Raw genomic sequence first — 22,053 nt, 5'->3', positions numbered from 1 at the left:
TCAGGAAGCCTAGGAGCCACAAAGAAAAAGGCACATTTAACTGTGTAAATGTTAACATAATGGTAGAATGGTGAACGGTGTTATAAACAAGGGCAAATAATACATTGGTGCTATGGTTTGGATATGATTTGAGTGTGTATCCCCAAGTGTTTATGGGCTGAAATGTAATCCCTACTTTGAGGTATTAAGAAAACTTAATCTGACTATGTTTAAGGGTGGGGTTTTGGTAGGTGATTAGGATTAGATAAGGTCAGGGTAGAGCCCTAAGACTGAAGACCAGTAGCTTTTTGAAAAGAAGGAAAGAAACTAGAAGAGACACATGCATGCTCCCTGTCTCTTGCTATGTGATACCCTATGCCACCTTGAGATTCTGCCAGCAGGAAAACCATCACCAGATATAGGCCTTCATTCTTTAATCTCCAAAACCACGAATCAAAATAAACTTTTTTTATTTTTAAAGTTACACAACCTCAATTATTTTGTTATAGTAACCCAAAATTGTGTTGAGAGCCACAGCCCAAGGGGCCCCAGCAAACTTCCAGCTGCCGGCTGATGATTGGCTCACAGCGGCCCCAGCAACATCTAGCTGATTGGCTCCTCTGCGGTGATGCTCATTGGGCTGTTTCCCTGCCCTTTCAGACCACGGAGCTGCTCATTGGGGGACTTTTTTGGCTCCGCCCACGTGACCCAGCCAATTGGCCTCAAGAGCAGGAGGATTGTGTGGGAGGTGGAGAGAAGCTTGTGTGGGAGAGAGAGGCTTGTGGAAAGCCGGTGGTGGCAGTTGAGGCTCTGAGGATTTTTCCTGAGAGGCTGTTTTGTTTGGCGTGTGTGGTTCTAAAAATAAAGTTAGTTTCTTTTGACAAGTGGCTTCTGATTGTGCCCAGCCAGACTGGGGCAAAATTGGCTAATACAAAGGGTAACTTTTCAATGCAGGTGATTGATAACATGATAATATTCAAAATATGCTAAAATTTTCTAACAAATTAATAAGAGAATGACACACACAAAATAAAAAAAACCAAGAAAATACACAAAGTGTATGAAGAAACATGTCAGAAAAGATCAAATTCAAATGTCAATAAAAATATGAAAAGATGTTTAACTTCTTTAAGTCAGATAAATAAAAGTGAAAATAATAATGAGATATCATTTTCACTACAAATTGATAACAATTAAAAAGAGTGAGAACTCCTACTACTAAGAGAAATACTAGAGGAAAGTTTTCTCCTACATAGTAATTAGAGGGACTATGACTCATTGCATGATCTTGGAATTAAACCCAGCCATGATTCTTAAAATGTGAGATACACAGGCTCTTCAACCTAGCAATCTCATTCCCAGTTATTCTTCCTTTAAAAACAAAACTCTAGTAAGAAAATATTTGTTTAAGATATTCATGTCAGCATTGTTTGTACTGCGTGAACAAATTTGGAAACAAAATTAATATCCATCAATAAAGAAATAATTGAATAAATTGTGAGACATTTCTACCAAGGAATACTACACAGCTCTTAAGAAAGATTGCATTGCATAGCATTTCCTGTTGACTTAGAAGGACAAGCATGTTATATTTTTAAGTGAAAAAGCAAAATGTAGAAGGGGGTAGGACCCATTTTTTTAGTGATAAGCACCATAAAAGTGCATAATATAGATATGTATGTAAATTATTATGTGATCATAAAGAATATTATGGAAAGATTCAAAACAGATTGATATCAGAAAATAGAGGAAGGATATGATGAGGATGTGGTGGAGATGGTGACAAAGAATCAGAGAGATTTTAAAAAACACTCAAAATATGAAAGAATATTGACCTTAATAAATACACAAATGATATGATTCAATAAATGTAAAATTATGTGTGTGTGTGCATCACTGTACATAGAGAGAGAAAAGTATGAAAGATACTCTCTAAATATTGATGATATATTCATGAGCTGGATGTTGTAGATATATCAATTCTCCCCAAATTAATCTGTAGGTTCAATACAATCCTAGTATAAGTCTCAGCAGGCTGTGTGTATGTCTGCTTGTGTCTACACACATGTATGTATCTATGTGCATGTGCAAATTGGCAAGGTAATTCTTAAATTTACATAATAATGCAAAAGGCAAAGAAGGTCTAAAACACTCTTGGTATTAAAAAAAAAAAAAAAAACAAGATGGAAGGGTTTTGCAATGTCAAATATCAAGACTTAAAATTTAAAAACTAATGGGCTGGGGATGTGGCTCAAGCAGTAGCGTGCTTCCCTGGCATGCGCGCAGCGCTGGTTTGATCCTCAGCACCACATACAAATAAAAATGTTGTGTCCGCCGAAAACTAATATATATATATATATATATATATATATATATATATATATATATATATATATAAATTCTCTCTCTCTCTCTAAAAAAAAATTTAAATTAAGATGATAAAACACTGGGGCAAAGACAGACCAGTGGTCAGTGTAGTGGAGTAGAGTGTTCAGAAACACGTGCACACGTGTGTGGAAACTTTATTGATGACAAAGGTGAACTGCAGAGCAGCGGCAAGAGACCTTGCAGTAAATGGCAGTGAGTCTATTGGATATCTTCATATGAAAAAAATGGAAAACCTTGACTCCTAGCTCATGCCATAACAGCCTCAGTTATTTTGATATAGTAACTCAAAATTGACTAATACAAAGGGCAAATGTTTTCAATGCAGGTAACTGATAACAATTCAAAAATGGATTCCAAGCAGATTGTCACTGTTGATGTGAAAGGTAAATCAATATTTTGAAGCACATTTTTCTCAACCTTCAGGTAGGGAAAGATTTCTTATATCTGATACAAAACCCACTAATTGTAAAAAAAATATATACATTGGACTACATTAAAATTAAGAACTTCAGCTCCTCAAAGAAACCTATTTAAGCAAGTCACAAAGTGGGAGAAGAATTTTGTAACATATAAAAAATAACAAAGAACACAAAACCAGAATCTACAAAGAACTCCTATGCATGAGTAAGCAAAGACCAACAATCCAATAGAAGACTGTCAGGAAATCTGAACAAGCATTTTACAAAAGAGGATGCAGAAATGATCAACAAATATACAAAAATGTACTCAATTCTTTTAGTAGTCAGAAAAAGACTTCATAATGAGGTATGCACACTCCTTGAATAGCTACAATGAAAAGTGTCCACTTTTAGCCAAAGTGGAACAAAGGAAGTGTTCAAGACTGCTGGTGAGCATGTAAGTTGTTATCACTTTGGAGAGCTGAGACTGCCTGACAAAGTTGAATGCACCTAGATTCCACCAAGGAGCAGCTCTACTGCTAGATGTGGGCACATGTGCAGCAAGTCATAAACAATATATGTAGCAGCAATGTATGGTATTCTAAAACTAAAAGCACAAAGTGCCCCTCAATGGTAGAATGGAGAAAGAAAGAAGAGAGAGAGGAGAATGACACATTCTTACAATGGATTATTTATAGGAGTAAAATGAATAAGTGACAACTGCATACTACAATGTGAAAATTTTCCATGTAATGTTATTAAGAAAAAAAAGGTAAGCATGATGAAACCTATTGAATAATTTCATTGTTATAAAGGTCAAAAAGCAAAACTAATTCATGGCATTGAAAGCCAGCAGGGTAATGGCCACTGAGGATTGGGGAGAGGACACTTGTGGAGCTGGTCACTGTCTTTTTATTTTCTTGGGTGGTGGATGCATAGATATGCATTTCATAATAATTCACTGAGCTGTACGTGTATGATTTGTGCACTTTTCTCTATGTATGTTCTATTTCAATAAATAGGTTAAAACTATTTTAACAGCACTCACCTCATGTGATGGAATTTTAAGTAAGTTTCACACTCTCATTTTTTCTATTCTTTGAATTATACATATGTATACATATGTGTTGTTTATATAATCTAGAAAATCATATGTGTCTTTTAATTGTGAAAATAATTAAACATGGTCCATAAATACAAGCATGTTCACTTACCTCTACCACAAAGTCAATTTTATGAAAAGACCAGAAACTGTCATGTGCATGTTTTTCTTCAATGCTAAGTTGTTGAATCTGTTTTTGACTTGAAAGATAACCCTTCCGTATCTCTGCCCTTGTCATGAGTGGACACTGTCATACATGCTCTTTCACACAGCATAGGGCAAAATGTTACAGAAAAAGGCCTGGGCAGAGAACAGAGAGGACTTGGCTAGGGTTGGTTCTTCCAGAAGTTTCTAGCAGTGTGAGATCAGGCAAGTTACTTCACCACTTAGATCACCAATAACCGGAGCTAATTATTTCTAGGATTCCTTCCAGATTTAGTAGTCTGTGATTCTCTGTACTAATGGTAAGGAGGAGATTTGAGATTTTTGGAGGTGATTGCTTTGGTCAACACCAACATCTCTTCAACATCTGCCAAATGACAGGTGCCAGAGTAGGGATATATCAGAAATATACCAGGGATATACTGGAAAATTAGATACCCAAGGTTCCCACCCTCAAGGAGTTTACATTTTAGAGTGGGAGACAGGCAACAAAGAAAAAATAAGTGCAAGGATGAGAATCTTCTTGTGCAACCTTTTTGCTAGAAGGGAAATATGAGGACCAAAAAATTGTCCTTTGGGCTTTGCAGCAGGAAAGTAAAACTGGGGACTTAGACAAGAGCAGTTTGAGAGGGATGTGAGGACAGAAGCCACCTTGGATGCATGACAGGAGGGAAGATGGTCCACAAAGGCAATTCATAAGTCTTTCTGGAAAGGGAGGCAGAAAGGTCAGGCAGCAGCTAGAGAGGGAAGAACAGTGGACAGAGTAGTGTTTATTTGTTTAGAGACAAAACTAGAGCACTCTACTGATGTGTTCAAGGGAATGACACAGGAGAAAGGAGACATGTATGAGGGACAGGAGACAAGACAGAAATGAAACAGAAGACAGGCATTGGCACCAGCACACAGCAGAGGGATCAGCTTCCATAGAAAAGGGCTACTCTTCCACGAAGACAGGAAAAAAGAGAAGATGGTGCCAGTGCAGATCAGATTGACGATTTTATGGAGGAAAGATGAGAGAGTACCCACAACTGCGTCTCTTTTCTCATGGAATTGTGAGGTGAGTTCATCAACTGGGAGGTGGTATGGGATATTGGAAAAAGAGTTATCTAAAAGAGCTGGTCAGTGTATTTAAAGAGAAAAGATTGTGAAAAGATTAGATGACCCTTGTCAGGGACGAGTTCAAGTTTGTAATTACAAAACAATGTAATGAGATTGTAGGCCACCTATTTCTCCTCTGAGAAATAGAAATAGTTACACTCGGACCCTCCTGATACCCTATGAATTTCTAGGTAGGCTGTTGATCCTTTCTGGAAAATGACTTGAGACTAATGATCTTAATTTGGAGTCTGTAATTCTTGTAGCTAAGAAAGATCTTTAGGGAATTATCATATCTAATCCTTTTGGTCAAAAAGACAGAACAATCTTAGATGAGTTGTGTGAAGTCACCTATCCATCCATCTGTTCAACTGTCCTTGAATCCAGCCATCCACACATCCATTCATTTGTTCATCCATTAGTCCATCCATCCATCCATCCATCCATCCAACCATCCACATTGCATTCTCTGGGCCTCTTCTCTGAATCATGTATTTGATGCTATAATAACATCATTCTAAATATTTGATGACTAATTATTTGGGAATTCAGTGAGTAAATTTGTTCCACAAGTGTTTGTTGAGCATCAACTGTTTTGAGCTCAGCCCTTTGCTGAGAGACATGGAGAATATAAGAAAGTGAAAGAAATTCTTTCTATTCTCAAGAAGCTTGCAATCGAGGCAGGAGGACCCTTCAATCTCCAAACAGAAAACTATTGTGACCCCATGGTGCAGAAGGCAGGCACTCCGAAGAGGGAGCCCTGAGATGGAAACTCTGTACATAAGGACATCTCTGGCAAGGAGGCAGGATTTGAGCTAGGCCTGATCATCTCAGCTCTCATCTTTGGAGAGGGAAAAAAAAAAAGACCCAAACTTGAAGAAATAGTGCAGTATTAGAGTGCAGTCATAAACATAAAACATTAACATGTAATTCCCTTATGCTTTTGAAAAATTACTTCATAAACACAAAGTAAAATATTTTTCCCTTTTTATTACCTGACAATTACATATTAAGAATTTCTTTTTATGTTTAAAAACATATGCAAGCCGGGGAAGGCAGACGCCAAAATGTAATTGCTTTCCTTCTATAAGAATCAGATGTCATTTTCTTCCAACTCAACTCTGAAAAGAGATAGGGAAAAGCAAATTGTTGTATACATTAAATTTGGAAACATCTGATAGCTTTCCTCAATTAAACTATTTAAATGGAAAAAGATTGCTGTACCGCTCTGTCATATCCCACTGAATAAAACCTCAACTGAGGCAAATTGGCAGTGGCAGGTACCAAATGCATCGGCAATAATGAGATTGGACAAGCCAGTGGAGGTCATTGGTAATTGTTATTATATGCAATATTGCACTGTCAGAAACAGAAAAAAATAACAACTTGGTGGCAAGCAGAGTCAATGCTGGGGACCCCATGGGTTAGAGTGTCAGTGGCCACCGAGCTGGGTGACCTGAGGGGTGTCAGAAGAGCCAGACTCCCAGGGTCTTGAGCCTACTCTCCATTAGGAGCTGTTTGTAGTCTACTGTGTTCTCTAAGCATGTGGGAGACCAGCCATGACACATTCTATCAGGAGAAGTTTGATTAAAAGTCAGCTGAGTTTGGGGTCAGGGGTGGCACTGGGGCACAGGATGGGGTAGGGAGAGGTAAGGTAGAGGGGACCCTGAGAAGGGAAGTGGGACAGAGATAAGCACAAGATTTGTGTTTGCTGTGGTTTGGCTGGAACCTCTAGTCCTGATTCAAGCTGCTGAAAGTTCTGTTTTCTCCCTGCCAACTTTCCAGATAGGGAGGAGAAGGGAAAATATTTCATTGTTCTTCAAGGTCTCACTTCTCCATTTGAAAATTCCAAAGTTGAGAAGAAAGAGGTAGAGGTGGGTCTGGGTTACTTGAGACCTAAGCAAGCTGCCAGCCTGCATACAACTTCCAGTGGGGCCTGAGCCCTGCTCTGGGTGGTTCAGATTAAGATCCAAACAGTCACTACACAGTCCTGCGCAGGGGACAGACATGCACCAACTAGTGTGATGCAGAGATGGACACATGGAAATAAATTTGACAGCCATTTAGCCACTGACTAAACAGGCTCCTAACTGATGTGCTATGGGGGTTCTAGTCTCTGGATTCAATTCAATTCAATAGGGAGGTCATTTTAAAATAGGACGTGACCATATTCATGAGCCAAGTGCATTGAAATGACTGTTCCCTTCACATCGCCCAAGGATTCCAGCACAGACAAGAGCTGTGGTACCTGTTAAAGGAGGAAAAGGAAGGGATGACACTTGGCCCAGGCCTCTGCCAACAGGAAGTTCACTGACCACGGGAAGAATAAATTCAATGCCTCCTGTTCTCAAAGACATTTTGGACAGTGTTCCCTGGTGCTGAGCATGTCTCTGTCAGTTCAAGCTGCTATAACAAAATACCACAGATGGAGATGGGAGTGGGGTGGTGCTTAAGCAGCACATTTATTCTCATAGTTCTGGAGGCTGAGAACTCCAAGATCAAAGTGCCAACAGATTCAGTATCTGGTGAGAGTCTTCTTTCTGGTTTGCGACAGGAGTGGGGAAGAGCTCTGGTCTCTTGTTTTAAAGGCTCTCATTTGCTCACAGGTGATCCACCCTCATGACCTCATCTAAACCTAATTACTTCCTATTATGATTTGAATGTCTCATCCCGAATCCATGTGTTAGAAATTTTGTCTCCAAAGTCAAATATTAATGTTACTTGGAAGTGGGGCTTTGGGGATGTAATTAGGATTAGCTGAGATCATGAGGGTGGGACTCCTAGGTTGCATTTTTGGTCTTACAAGAAGAGAAAGACAGAGTCGAGCAAGCAAGTGTGCTCTGTCTTGATGTCTGATGCCACGAGTTGCCTCAGGACTCCACAGAGGGCACCACCGGCAAGAAGAACCCACCAGATGCAGCCACCCAGTTCTGAACTTGCCAACCTTTAGAACTGTGAGCCAAACAAACTTTGATTTCTTATAAATTACCCAGTCTGTGGTGTACAGTTAAAGAATAGAAAATGGACTAAGCTATCTTCCAAAGGCCCTGTCTCCAAATGCTATCACACTAGGGACTAGGGCTTCAACTTGAATTTGGGGGAGACACAGATGTTCAGTCCATAGCAGTAGGCTTCCTGAGTTTGTCTGAAGAAAGCAGCAGTTAACTAAACAACCCTACTGGGAAAACAATAACAATGACTAGGAGCCAAAGTGAAGGTCAGGCATCAGGGGGGTGTCCCCACCCAACCTGGAGGAACACATATTTCTGACCTGGTGGCGTTCTCAGGTCTCTTCAGGTCCCATATTGCACTCCAGGTGGAAAGCCCTCCGAGGCAGGGCTTCCCCACCTGAGAGGTACTGAAAATTTTCCTGGATAGCTTTGTGCAAAATACATAATTTCCAGGCTTTACTTCTTACTGTTTGAGTTAGATTTCGGGGGTAAAATTAGGAGAGCTGTGGTTTATTATTGGGGGGAGGGAGGGGTTCTGAGGGCACTTAACCACTGAGCCACATCCCCAGCCCTTTATATTTTTTATTTTGAGAGAGGTTCTGACTAAGTTGCTGAGAGTCTCACTAAGTTGCTGAGGCTGGCTTTGAACTTGAGATCCTCCTGCCTCAGCCTCCCAAGCTACTGTAATTTAGGTGTGCACCACTGCATCCTGAGGAGAGCTGTGTTTTTAATCAGCTTTTTGTAGTATTTGGAGCAGGTCCTCCATAGACAGGTCCTGGTTATATGGGAAACCTAGTATCCCTGCCAGTCTTTGCAGGAGGAATTTCCAAAACAGGGCGTTCATGCCTTACAAGGCATCGTGGTAAGTCATGCTTTATTGCCAGGAAGTTCTTTATTTTGGACAGGTGATATCTGATGCTACACCAGTTCTACCCACAGTTTACCTCTTATCCACCTGATCAAAAAGGATGAATGTATTTAATCCTTCGGTTGTCCACCTCTTCTTCAAATGACTGCTGAACAGCACATCCCAGCAGAAGAAAATGCACTTCCGCTGAGCTGATGGCCCCACGTGAGACTCAAGGTGTGCTCGGAGGCACACACTGCATTTGTGTATATTCCTTTGGATGAAAAGATCTCATTTGTTCATTCTCCCTGAGCACCTGTTCTCTGCAGTAAGAACTGGTACTAGAGAGAGGAACCAGAGCACAGATTCTGGAACTGAGAGCCAAGGAGGGAATGGACTCATGTGGCCCTTGTCCATCCACCCAAGTGATCTTGATAAAGGACCAAGGAAGGAGGTTTAAAGGGAGTGGAGCTGATCATAGGTGGCTTCCTGGATGCAAGATTGCCATGCAGTCTGCCGCTTGGGGATGTATCTTGTGTAGACACGTAGATTGAGAAAGGGGCTTCACCTCCACATAGTTATATGCACGGCTCCCTGGGGGGCTAAGATGATCTGATGGAGGCCCTGCCCTAATTCAGAAGGGCAGGGATATTGGCCCCCGAAGTGATAGACACTTCCACTGGATATGGGTGGGGCTCAGCTGCTCTGGAACTTTCAGCTCTGGGAGATCCTGGCAATCTCTGACTTATAGATGTACCCTGAGGAGGGGAAAGCACCCACAGAGAAGAGTGTGTGCCTGGTATGTTTGGGTGAGAGCACAGAGGTGGGCCTTCTTGGCTGTGACCAGATCTTATGCTTAGAAGTGGAGGCTGAGCAAGTTAACTCAGAGCTAAGAACTCTAAAGGCTCAGCTACATCACTTAAACACTCTTTAGGTGTTGAAAGATAAACTTTGGCAAGTAAAAAATGTTAAAGAGTTAAATATTTGAGTAGATAGAGATTCATGAATTAAGCAGCTCTGGACAGGATGTGGTTTGGGGCTCTGGGGTGGGGAGCTAGCTGTTAGAGAGTGAATGTGGAAGTAGAATGAAAAAGTTACGTGATTGGTTAAAATTAATTGCCTTATTTGGTTAATCTCAGTAGGAAGTTTCAATACAATCTAACTAATGCCAAGTTGGCTGCATGGGATTGGTTGGGTTTCTTCAAAATTAGCAGTTTACAGGAAATGGCTCTGATCTAGGTTTTGGGCATTAGAGCCACTTCAATCTAATGGCCTCCCATTTAATTATTTTAGCATAGGCAACCCACTTCCTACTCCCCATTTAACCACAAACCCCACACTACTCCCAGACTTAGCTGGGGGAAAAAAATAACAGCAGTAAACACTCCTGAAACACTTTTGATGTGCAGGCACCATTCAAAGCATTTCACTTGTATTCATTAGGTTAATGCCTCACAATAGCTCCTCAAGGAAAGTTCTCTTGTTATCTCCACTTTGTAGACATGGAAACTGAGGCACAGTGACAATGTAGGACCTGTTACAGAACACTGCTACTTTTTGTATGCGACTAACTATTCAGAGTGATGTAAACGGTATAGTTAGAGGGTCTGCCAGCTGGCGGGATGGACTGAAGGACAGGAGGCTAGAAACCGGAGCCCTCCTGGTTCCGAACTGTGCCAATGGTGAGGATGGGACCTACTGGGGGAACCCGCATCATTCCCCTTATCACCTACCAGGCACAGCTCTGCCTGAGCTCTTGGTCTGGGTTCCTGTCTTTTCCTGGTTTCCAACATTGCACTGTTTATCCTTCCTAAAAAATGGCCTTCTGTGAAATGCAGAACTGACTGGAGTCCCTGGGCTTTTAGCAGACTGTGAGGCTGCTAGAAACTTCTCGTTCTCTATTTGAACACTTGGTTCACTTAATTAAGGACTGCGGACCTGATGCATGCATCTCAGCTATCAAAGGCATTGAAACAACTTACCGACACAACTAAACCTCTTGCCAAACATGAAGAAGAGGCAGGTATAGTATGGTATTCTACTATTTATAACCGTCAGTGAGCAGAGTGTGCCCTTAAGTCAAACAAGCCCAGTGCCAAGACTCTGGTGCTCTCGTCTGATCTCTGTATGTGACTTTAGGGCTTCAGGCCAGTGCTTTTCCAGGGAAACGTCACATTAAAATCTTGGAGAAGGGGTGGAAAATGACGAATTAGATTATAGTAATTTTATTTGGGAAGATATTCTTAAAGCCTTATTTTTAAACAGTATGGACTATAGAAATGAAAGCCTGAGAAAAATCTTTCTGAATGGTAGAAAACTGCTGAAGATAGAAATTCCCAAGAATGAGAAGTTGTCCTTCTCCCCGATGGGTGCCTTACAGAAATCTCTGGGGGATACGAGAAGGTTAAAGTATCAAAGGAGGGTCTGGATGAAGAACAGGTTGAAGACATGTAAACTTTTACCCACACCTTAATCTCCCACTGCCCTAGGAGATGGGGTCTTCTCCCACAGGGGTTTCCATGGCAACCTTTTTTCAAAGAAACAATATTTTAATAGACACATTTAATCTATCCTTTGTTCCTCCTTTCCCACTTGCATGTTTATACCCCACCTCAGGATAAATCCCTTGGATTTATCCTCAGAGGAAACCACCCAGGAGCCACTAGGACACCATCAACACCCTGCTTTCCAAATTCTCCTTTACTGCACGCCAGTCACAGATGGGGATTCTAAGAGGAAAGAATGAATCAGTCAAAGTCTCTGTCCTCACACAACAACATTGGTCCAGACACGATCAAAGCAGGAAGCGAGACCCCCACACGACTGACTGCAATCTGATGTGATAAGAAGGGAACCACGAGGATCTACTGTCAGTCAGGGTTGTTTGGCTTGCAAATGACAGAAAACTCAACTCAAAAATGGGGATTTGTAATCTCCCTACAGGAAGTCCTGAGGCAGGCAGCTCCAGGCAGAGCGTGTGTCTGCTGTTGTGCTCTGTCCTTGGACCTACTTAGGTATGTCGGGGCATGGTCCTCAAGCTGACAGCAGGTTAGCCAGAGCAGTTGTCCAGGGAAGAAGTAGGACATCACTGATTATGGGGGTGCTTCTGTGCCCCATGAGGGACCTTCTTCAGAAGTCCCAAAGTGAGCTGGGCAGCTGGTGTGGACTTGCAGAGTTCTGTGTCTATCCCTAGACCAGCCCCCAGCCCCTAGCCCACGGGAAGGTCACTACTGAAACTGACTCAGACCCAACAACATTTACCCCCAGGTTTCAGGGGAGAAGAGGGGCTACTTGAACAAAATAGCATTTTCTAGAGAAGGCAGGGGTGGAAAAGGATTCTGGAAGGGAATTAGCCACAAGTTCATCTAAATCAGGCCTTTCTCAAATTTCTCTGTTTTGGGAATTATGATCCAATTTAGGGTCTGCTGGTATTGTTTTTAAAACATGGAATATGTTATTAAGCTTATGAAGTACAATATGCATACATGTAATGGTGTATATTTATGTGTGTTTGTGTGTGGCATGTGTAAGCATGGATTCATGTGCATATATGTCTACAAGTATATTTGCTGTGTGTGCGTATTTATGTATATGTGTGTATATATACATGTATGAGTGTGCATGTGTGTATTGAGGAGGGCGATACCAGGGATCATCTTTGAGCAAAATGAACCCAAATGTGCTAGAAAGTAGATGCCTCAGCCTTTTTTTCCTTCCAATGCATTTGAAGAAATAAGAGTTAAACTCCAGGAACTGTTGAGTGGAACCAATCTTGGCTAAGGAGGCTGAAGATACTAATGGCTTTGTTCCCCTTGATAGATTGATTCAGGTGTCCCTCTCCCCTATCATCTTGGCAGAGCTCTCTGAAAGGGAACAGGCACAAAAGTCCTTTCTCTTCTCGAAAGGGTCAGCATTATCTTCTATTTTCCTCACCAGGCCTGCAGCTGACGCACAAAGAAAGGTGTAATTACAACGTGACGTGCTGCTGATCGCAGGGACCTGGAAATTCTGAACAGCTCACTCTGCTCAGAATACATTTCAATTTGGTGCTGTGAATTTTACATTGAAATGAGGTTTTTCCTTAAAACCCTAGAGAAAACAGCCCCTGCACAGGAGCATTAACAAATTGCTTTGCAAATCTAGGCTAAAGTGAACATTCAATTTGAGGAGGTCAAATCAAGCTCAAGTCCCGAAGCCCAAAGCCTGGGCCTGGCAAAGCAGAGTTGAATGGATGGAGCCAAGGATTTGGTCCTGCAGTAGCCACGGCCTCTCCTGCTAGGCTGACTCCCTTGGGGCTCTTCCAGATGCCCAAATGTTTCTGTCCAAGGTTCCTGGAGCTTTGGGCTGGAAGCTACTAACACCAGAGGCCATTGGTGACAGCACTTGCTCAGCTACAGTCACTTAGGGGAGAGGAATGGTTCCCAGGCAGAGCCTCAGGAAGTTCAGTACAGCATGGATGTGGAGAGTAGATGACCGCTTCACTTCACAAATGAGGACCCTGAGACCTGGGTGAGGGTTCAATTGTTTACCCAAAGTCCCCTACCCATTATTATAAATATCACAGTGATAATATTTATTGAGAGTCATCAATCCGCTAGATGTCATGCTGAGCTTCACCTTTCCCCATGGAAGGGTCCTGGGCAATCCTCTGTGATAAGATCATCACTACCCTGTCCCACTTTATAGATGTGGAAACTGAGGTCCAGGGGTTCACTTGCCACGTCATGCAGCTGGGATTTGCACCTGAACAGGCTCACTCCAGACACTTCGTGGTGACCACCTGTCTACACTGTTGGACTGTATTGTCTGCCCACACTTCTGAGTTGTCTTAGCCACATCCTTCCTAGCCTTTGCCATCCCTCTTGTGTCACAGATGGCTTCCCCGCTATCTGGGGTGGTCATTGTCCTAAGCTGCCAGCCTTCTGCCCTCATGTCCATGCCCTGGGCTGAGGGAGGCCCCAGAGTGGGACTGACTCTTAACGGCACTTAAGATGTGTTCTGTCATTGGACCCAGCATTTTTTGGCCCTGACCCCCCTTTTTTTTTTTTTGAGGCCTGGGTCAAGGAAGCTCATGCTGTGTTTGCCTTGTTTTCTCAGGATTTCAAAGTCCTCTGCTCTGTCCCTCTCCACATCAGCATTCGGACGTTATCCCTGCTCTGAGGGAAGGGGCTCAGGACAGGAGTCTGTCAATGCCACGACTCTGCCTTCTCTTTCATCTCACACTTGCTCACAGGAGGGAACATTCAGGCCCAGACAACTGGAAGTTATTACATGAGACCAGATGCCCAAGGCCCAGGAAGTCAGCCTTGGATTGCTTCTTAGTCACCTTGTCCCCAGGGGTTCCTGGGGGTGTCTCTGGCTGAAAGGACCTTGGTCCTGGGGAGGGAGCACCATCCACCTCTCCTGCCACCCTGAGCACAGTTTTTCTGAAGTGATGGTGATCAAGGGCCCCAAATGAGTGTTGGAAGCTGCTGTAAACCCTGTCCCTAAGGGCCCTTGCCATGCAGCTGGGGGCAACTTGGGGACCTGGATTAAAATGATACGTTTTCAATTTGGCCTTAAACGAATTCACCAAATCGGCATCTTTGATGTCAAGTGGAAGTGAATTCCACAAATCTCAATTTATTTTATGGGGCAGTGTTATTGATTTTTTTTTATCGTCTGCTTCTCCTTCTTCTCCCCTCCCAGCTGCCAACCCTCTTCCACCTGGATTGAATTGTTTGATTTAAGAGCAGTAGTTCCAAAAGAGGAAGGGACGCCCCTCCCTTCATTCCACACCTCCCCCAGTCCCCGTGCAAGAGCACATCCCTTCAGCTGCAGGCCCCAGGAGCAGCAGGAGGGGGCTGGCCTTGGCTAGGACTTCCCCAGATGGGATGGAGCCACCAGGGTGCCCTCCCTCTCTGGGGATTTATAGCCATCTCAGCCAGCAGGGTGCCTGTGTGCAGGCTTGGCCAGTGCTCTTATGCCTGTGTTCTGCATGGTGCCTGCCATTGCCTCCCTAAGGCCCTGCAGGGGCTCCCCCAGCCCCTGCAGCATGTCCACTTGGGACGGCCTACCACACCAGGCTTTATAAACCAGCCCCCAACCTGTCTTCCCAGCCACTTCTCCATCTGGCCTTCCATTCCAGATCAAGAATCATCTTTTGTATGTAGGTATTTGCGTCTCCAGCTCCTGGTGACTATTTATGGCTCAATACCTGCTTATTGCCCTAAGGGTACATCTGGGACTCCCACCAGTACCACCCTCAAGCCTGGCTTTGATGACATTGAGGCCCCAGCATGAGGATCCCCCAATAACTGTGTCCTAAGTTGACTCCAAACTTTCTCACATCTTGAACAGAACTCTTGCTTACCCTGCACCTCTGTTCCCCAGGGGCTTGCTGACCTGAGTAATGGCTCCATCCATCACTCAGAGGCTCAGGGAGAAACCTGGCCTCGATCATTTCTTTCCCTCACACCCAGATCCGGTCCATCAGAATGTGCCTGGTTCCTGCTCATGGCAGACAGAGTCATGACCCCTAGAGATATGTACACCTTAATCCCCGAGGACCTGTGAATATGTTACTTTCCATGGCAAAAGGGACTCTGCAGATGTGATTAAGGTTTAGGATTTTGAGATTGGAAAGATTATCCTGGATTATCTGGGTGGGCCCAGTGCAATCACACGAGTCCTGACCAGCGAGGACTTTTCCAGGCTGTGGTCAGAGATACACACGCCGGTGAGGATTCACGGGCTCTGCTGGTTCTGTGGTGTAGGGGGTTATGAGGAAGGCCTGCAGAGACGCCTCTGGAAACTGGAAAAGACAAGGAAATGGCTTCTGCCTCAAGCCTCCAGAAAGAAGCCCAGCACGGCCCATGTCTCGATTTTAGTTTGGTGTGAGCCATGTTGGATTTCTAACCACCAGAGCTGTGCGATGATAAATTCATGTTGTTTAGAGCCACTAAGTTCGTGAACTTGTCACTACAGCAATGCAAAAGGAATTCAGGGCTCCAGAAATGCACATCCTGAAATGACCCCTCCCCTACCTCCTCCCTGCTGCCTGGCCCATGCAGAGCCTCCTGTCCCCTTCCTTCACCGTGGCTGGCTGTCTCAACCCCTCACTCCTAACCCGCTGCAGCCAACCGTCCACCAGGAACCTGGGAGTCCTTCTAATTTTCCACTTTTTATCTTGAAATAATTTCAAACAGGTGAAAAAGCTATAGGAAGAATACAAAAACTCTCACCCCTTCACCCCCTAAATTCACCAGTGGATAACGTGCCGATGTACTTGGTCATTCTCTCTCTTGGATCATGTCGTGTCCCTACTCAAACCCCCAGTGGCTTCCCGTTATCTACAAGGCTGCCTTGTCCCATATTCCCAGTGCTCAGGGCCACTGCCCTTTCCTGGACCCTACCCCCAGGCTGTCCCCTGCCCATTTCATTTGCATGTTCCATGCTTCTCCTTCTCCTTGCTCGGGCCTGAGATTTATGCCGCCACCTCCAGGACCTTCCCCTGGTCATTCACTAAAGCAGCCTCCATCCCTAACCAAGCCGCTTGCCATGATTTACCTTGTTGTATTCTCTTGTCGGCGTGTAGCAGGGGCTGAAGATCAGGTCTGATCTGCCTGTTTGTGCATTCTTTCCTTCCCTCATGTGCAGCTCCTTGGGAGGGATGCTCATGTCCACCTCTTGGTGCTCAACAAGTATCTACTGACTGACCCATTTTCTGTAACGGAGCCCTTTACAGTCTCGGATTATTTTGTCGGTGTGTGTCTTCTCTTAAAGGCAGACAGTGTTCTTTCATTTTCTATCTTCCCGTCTCAGGGCTGTGTTCATGGTGGGACCACCTCTGAGCATGGGGGATTTTCTTCCTAGGTGTACGCTCCTCCATGTGTAAGGCTATGCTGTCCCGCCCACCATCCTGACCCCGCACTCAGAGCTCTGCAGTGAGTGGGCACCGCTGATGGAGGTCAAGGTCAGGATAATCACCTGCTCTCTCCTGTACTGTGCTTTTCCTTTACATTTTCCTAAGTGCTGTTAACTTTCCATGTTGTAGGGTGAACACACAGAGAGCTACCCCCATCTGATGGATGATGAACCTGGAGCAGAGACAGGTTAAGTGGCTTGCTTGAGGTCACACAGGTAATTAATGTCAGGACAGCTCCCCTGATCCCTAGCCCAGTGCCTCTTCCTGCAGACCACAGAGTGGCCTCCTCTTGCCCCTCCCCTCGGGGACCCAGGAGCCCAAGGTTGTTTTGATGGGCACAAAGCTTTTAGCAGCTGAGTGGAGGGCAGGAAGCAGTGTGGTTAGGTGAGCTCTGGGCATGTGTGTGTCTAATTGCTTTTCATTTCCTTTTCTTTCATTCATACAGTCATTCATTCACCGGGGCAGACCCTCATTCCCTATGCATTCATTGAGGGCCTCCCACATCCTCCGCTTTCTGCTTGGCACAGAGGAGGGTGCGGGGAAGGAGATGGGGGCCCGTTGGCAGATCCCACTCTCACCACCAGACTCAGCTCATATGCGGGAGGTGATGGGGCTGGGTGGGAGAGGGTGTTCCTGAAGGCAGGGCACTGGCTCCTTTGTGATAAATTGATGAACTCAGTCACAAATCATCAAAAACTCCTTGCAGAACATTCAACTTGGAGTTGACTCTCTCCATACCATTGCTTCAAGCTACTTGCTCCTGTGTCCCTAATGAGAGAAGCCTCTCCCCTAGGGCTGGGCTGTGTCCTGCCCTGAGCTGCTCTGCCTATAGTCCCTCCCCTCTGGTGGCCAGTTCAAGGGGAGGGCTGCTGACCCAAACCTGGACAATTGGGATCCTTTCATGAGATTCAAAAACTACATGTGAGACAGAAATCTCTCTTGGGGATCAGGGGACTAGGCTCACTGAAGGGGAGTGAGATAGGCTGCCCACAGTCATATCCTTGACATTCATGCAACCAAGGGACTGATATAGTCAACAGGCAGAACCAAGAAATGTAGAGAGAGTCACAATGGTGACAGAGTCCCTGCACTGGTATCCTGAGGGTTTCTGTCGTTACCCACCCAATAGTGCATATAACTCGTGCTCTTGTTAACTCTGTAGAATTGCTGGCCATGACCAACCAGCCTCGGTGTCCACTTGGCTGTGAAGTCATGAGGACTTCCTGAAGGTCAGCAGGGGGAAAGCTGCTCCTAGTTCAGGGTTAGAAATAGGAACCCATTCACCTGCAATAAGCGACTAAGGGTCTTCTAGTTCTGCTTACCCACAAGAAGCTTCTGATCTGGGCTGAGCACCGTGCCCACGATGCGTATTCACTACCTCCAGATTATGCAGGAGTTTCAGCTTAGTGAGATGTCTATACAAGATGGCTTAATTTTCTAATCAGCCCTACTATCCTCAATATCCCGTCTCCATTTCTCAATGACAGTTTAGATTTCATCGCTTTCTGATCACTTTTAATTATTAGCACTCTGCCTAGTTGGAAGTGGAGCCTCAACTGGGATCTGAACCTCTCCTCGCCTCTCCCTGGTGCTGACTGGGAGAGACCCTGACTCCCTTGAGGGTTCCTGGAGCAGCAGTGATGGGGGTGTTTGGAGGGGTAGAGGTGGTTGTCCTGGTTCTGAGACCACCAGGCCTTTCTCTAGTGACTGGCTCCTCTAGGAGGGCCACAGGGAGAGGGACAACAGGTACTGGGGTTCTACTGGGTTTTTCCTGCTTCTCTGCTAGCTCCCAGTAGAGTGGCAAGCCTGGGTAGCTGGTGTCCTAACACTGCTGTCTCACAGGCCCTTGTGGGAGCACTCTAGGTGTCCTGAGGGGCCTCTTCATACACAATTCTCTGACCTGGGAGTGGAGTGTTGTTCTGGCTCTGAGCTGCAGATCTTGTACCCACCTAGGGTGTCCACCTCCAAGCTTCTTACTGCTGGTGCCCCTCACAGCTGAAGAGACAAGATATACCCATGTGAAATGAAATTATTCTTTCTCTCTTCTCTTTCTTTTCCCTCTTTCTCTTTCCCTTGTTCCTCTCTGTGCTTCATAAAGTTGAATGTATCAGAGTTTCCACCAAAGTTGTCCCCAAAGACTCTCCTAGTCCATTCTCTGTGACCCTGTGGGTCTCCACCTTCAATTATCTATTTGAATACTCAAAAAGGAGAGAGGGTTACACTTGCGAGGAGTTTGGTGTTTTATTGGGGAAGTAAAAGTAACACAGATGCGACAACCAGGGACCCAAATGTCAAGGCAGAGCCAGCAGCACCAAAGTCAGCTGAAAGACAGAGGGCCCAGGGCAAGTCTAGCTTTGCTGCTGCGAGCTATGCAAGCCAGGCAGTTGACCTCAGCCCTCTGTGCCTTGGTCTCCTCTTCAATATTATGGGGAGAGTCATCACAGCACCATCCTCACGTGGTCCTACTGAGGTTGAAGCCAGGCGATGTAAGGAAAGCACTGAGAACAGAGCCTGGTGCAGGTCCTCACTCCATAAACAGAGGATGATGGCCAAACGTGGCTAGGGTCACCATCCATGGATTCTGTGCAGAGAAAATTTGCCAAGAGCGCCTGTACGCTGGGGAGCTGCCCCAGAGGGGAGGACACAGAGCCCATAGGTAGTTGTGGGGATATGCCACACCCCTCTCAGGGAAGCTTAGGTTCCAGAGCACCATTCCCAGCAAAAGATCCTACTTGCCGCAGTGGTCCAACTTGGAAAAGTGCCAAGGGCGCACAAGCAGCAGAAAAAAACCCAGGTGGGCAGTGGCAGTGGTGGTCCAAAGTGGGCATGTCAGCAGGATCATCTGCCCTGACTCCATTCCCAGAATTGGAGGGTGGAGGGACCTCCAGCCAGGGCTCAGGGTGGTGGCGGCTGCAGGCAAGTTGAGAAGGCTGTGGGCAGATGCTACTGGCCTCCCTGCCCTGACAGAACTCTATTCTGGACCTTGAGTCAGGGATGCTCAAGAAGGAGGTGTAACTCAGGTGGGAGGAGCCCCTCCCTGGCATGAGTCTGGTCCCCCAGAAAGACATCGCCTTACCCTGAAGTACAAGGGATGGGGCAGGCAGAACCAGGTCTGGGACTGTAACCTTCAAAACAAGATAACATCTCAGGCTCTCTCACCCCAGAGGCAAAAGTGTCCTGAAAACAATGAAACAGGAGTTGGGGACAGCACAGGCGGGCCAGAGTGGCAAATTGTGCAGGCATCCGGGTGCTCTCTGCTCCCCAGAGCCTTGGCCCTGCAACTGCGTGTTTACAGGAGGCTTCGGCGCTCCCAGGGCGCAGCTCGGTGGAAAGCCGGCCGCAAAGCTCCCCACAGCATCTGCCAAGAATACACCCGACATAATAATTTCTTTGACCTCCACCACATGAGTTTCTGAAAAGAACAAAACAGCATCATTCCCTGGCATTTACAGTTTAAACCTTTCCTATTCAAGTTTCTAACAAAAAAAGCCACCAACCCATTCTGGCCGTGATTAAAATTCATAGGCTTGCTGCAGAGAACAGATGCAGAAGCAATTTTAGGCCAGTCATATCCCAGGTCTGCAAAATTAATTTGACAGGTTTGCATTAAAGCACTGATCAATATCCACTTTAGAGCGGCAGAGGCTAACTGAGAAAAAATAAGTGACCGGAGTGTTACCAGACGAGAAAAAATGAATCTTTGAGACTTTTTTCCCTCTAAGCTTGCACCTACATCAGAAGTCTTGACCTCAATCCATTGATCGGCTGCAGTTAACATGACAAAAGGCCCGGCAGATAGACCAGCTTGGCCTACCAGGGAACAATCACCCGGATACACTAAATGTTTGACGAGTGACTAGACTGCAGAATTAGTCTCCTCCGAGGTCGGCCACCAGCCGGGCCTTCCTGAGTCCTCCCCCTCCCTTCCTGGGACTAATTTGCAGAGAACTAACTTTTCCTAAACTTCCTCCCGCAGATGGCATGGGGATGTGGTCCTGGGGAAGGCAGCTCCAGGCCCAGTACAACCATCTTGCAAGGAGACATCTTTCTTTAAGCAGCATTTTAAAGGGAGCTATTGAGCAAGGTCCTGCACAGGATTTGATTCAAGGAAGCCCAAGTCGAAACGATAAAATGTCTCAGATGGACAGCTGCTCTCTGCACTGGACAGAGAGGGAAGGGGTCTGGCCAGCTTTCATTTTATTTTCTTCTTTGGGTGTGTAAGAATGCATTCCATAGTCCCAGCATCCTCTGAATCTTGGCTGTTCTGGTCCTGGGGCTTGCTGCTTTCCGGCCTTCTCCCAATCCATGGTAAATTCACAAGTGACAATAAGTCAACATATCTAAAATGACCCCCCACTAAGGTGGGGACTTTTGTCAGGCATTGGAGACACTGGGTAGAGCATCCCCCTGAGACTCACAAGGAACTCTGCCTTCCCTGCAAATGTTTTCCTTGGGGAAGTCAAATGATTTCTTCTGCTGCCCTCTCATCTGCTGGGATGGGAGCCCCTCTATTTGAGGCAGAGCCTCAGGCCCCACCCCTACATGCCTCCTTCTTCTCTGGACATGGAGCTGCCCTGACCAAACTTTATTCCTTCAGGGTTCAGCTCCGCTTTCCAGGACCTTAGATCAGCCACACCAGGGCACTCTCTGCCAGCATGTCCTAAGCACATTAGTGGAAGGCCCAGAACGACATTCCAGAACAGGAGCTCTGAAGTCAGACCACCTGAGTTTGAATCCACCTTTGCCAATTACTAGCTGGATGGCCTTGGGCAAGTCCATTAATTTCTATTCTACTTGTCAATGGTGCACAACAAATTACCCCAAATGCAGCAGTTTCGAACAACTATTGTATTATGCTCGTGAATTATGAGTCAGGATTTTGGACAGTGCATCATAGGAATGGCATGTCTTTATTCTGTGATATTTAGGGCTCACTGTGAAGATTTGAAAGCTGGTGATATCCCCCAAAAAGTAGGGCTTCAATCAGGTAATGGCTCTTGGCTCCCATGTCTGGCTCCTGGGCTGGAGTGACTCAAAGACTACATCAGTGTCCATAGCATGTGTCTATAGTCTCCACCAGCTCCTTGGCTTTCTCAGAAGGTGGCGACCTCAGAGGAGTGGTGCTTCTTGCTTTGAGTCTAAGTTCTCTAAGTGCATGGATTCCACAGAGTAGAAGATGCCTGGTACTTTGTGTCCCAGCCTCAGGAGTCACATGACATCATTCA

The sequence above is a fragment of the Marmota flaviventris genome, chromosome 16, assembly GCF_047511675.1.
Source record: "Marmota flaviventris isolate mMarFla1 chromosome 16, mMarFla1.hap1, whole genome shotgun sequence".
Lineage (NCBI taxonomy): Eukaryota > Metazoa > Chordata > Mammalia > Rodentia > Sciuridae > Marmota > Marmota flaviventris.
The sequence above is the reverse complement of the archived record's forward strand: the minus strand, read 5'-3'. Positions refer to the sequence as shown.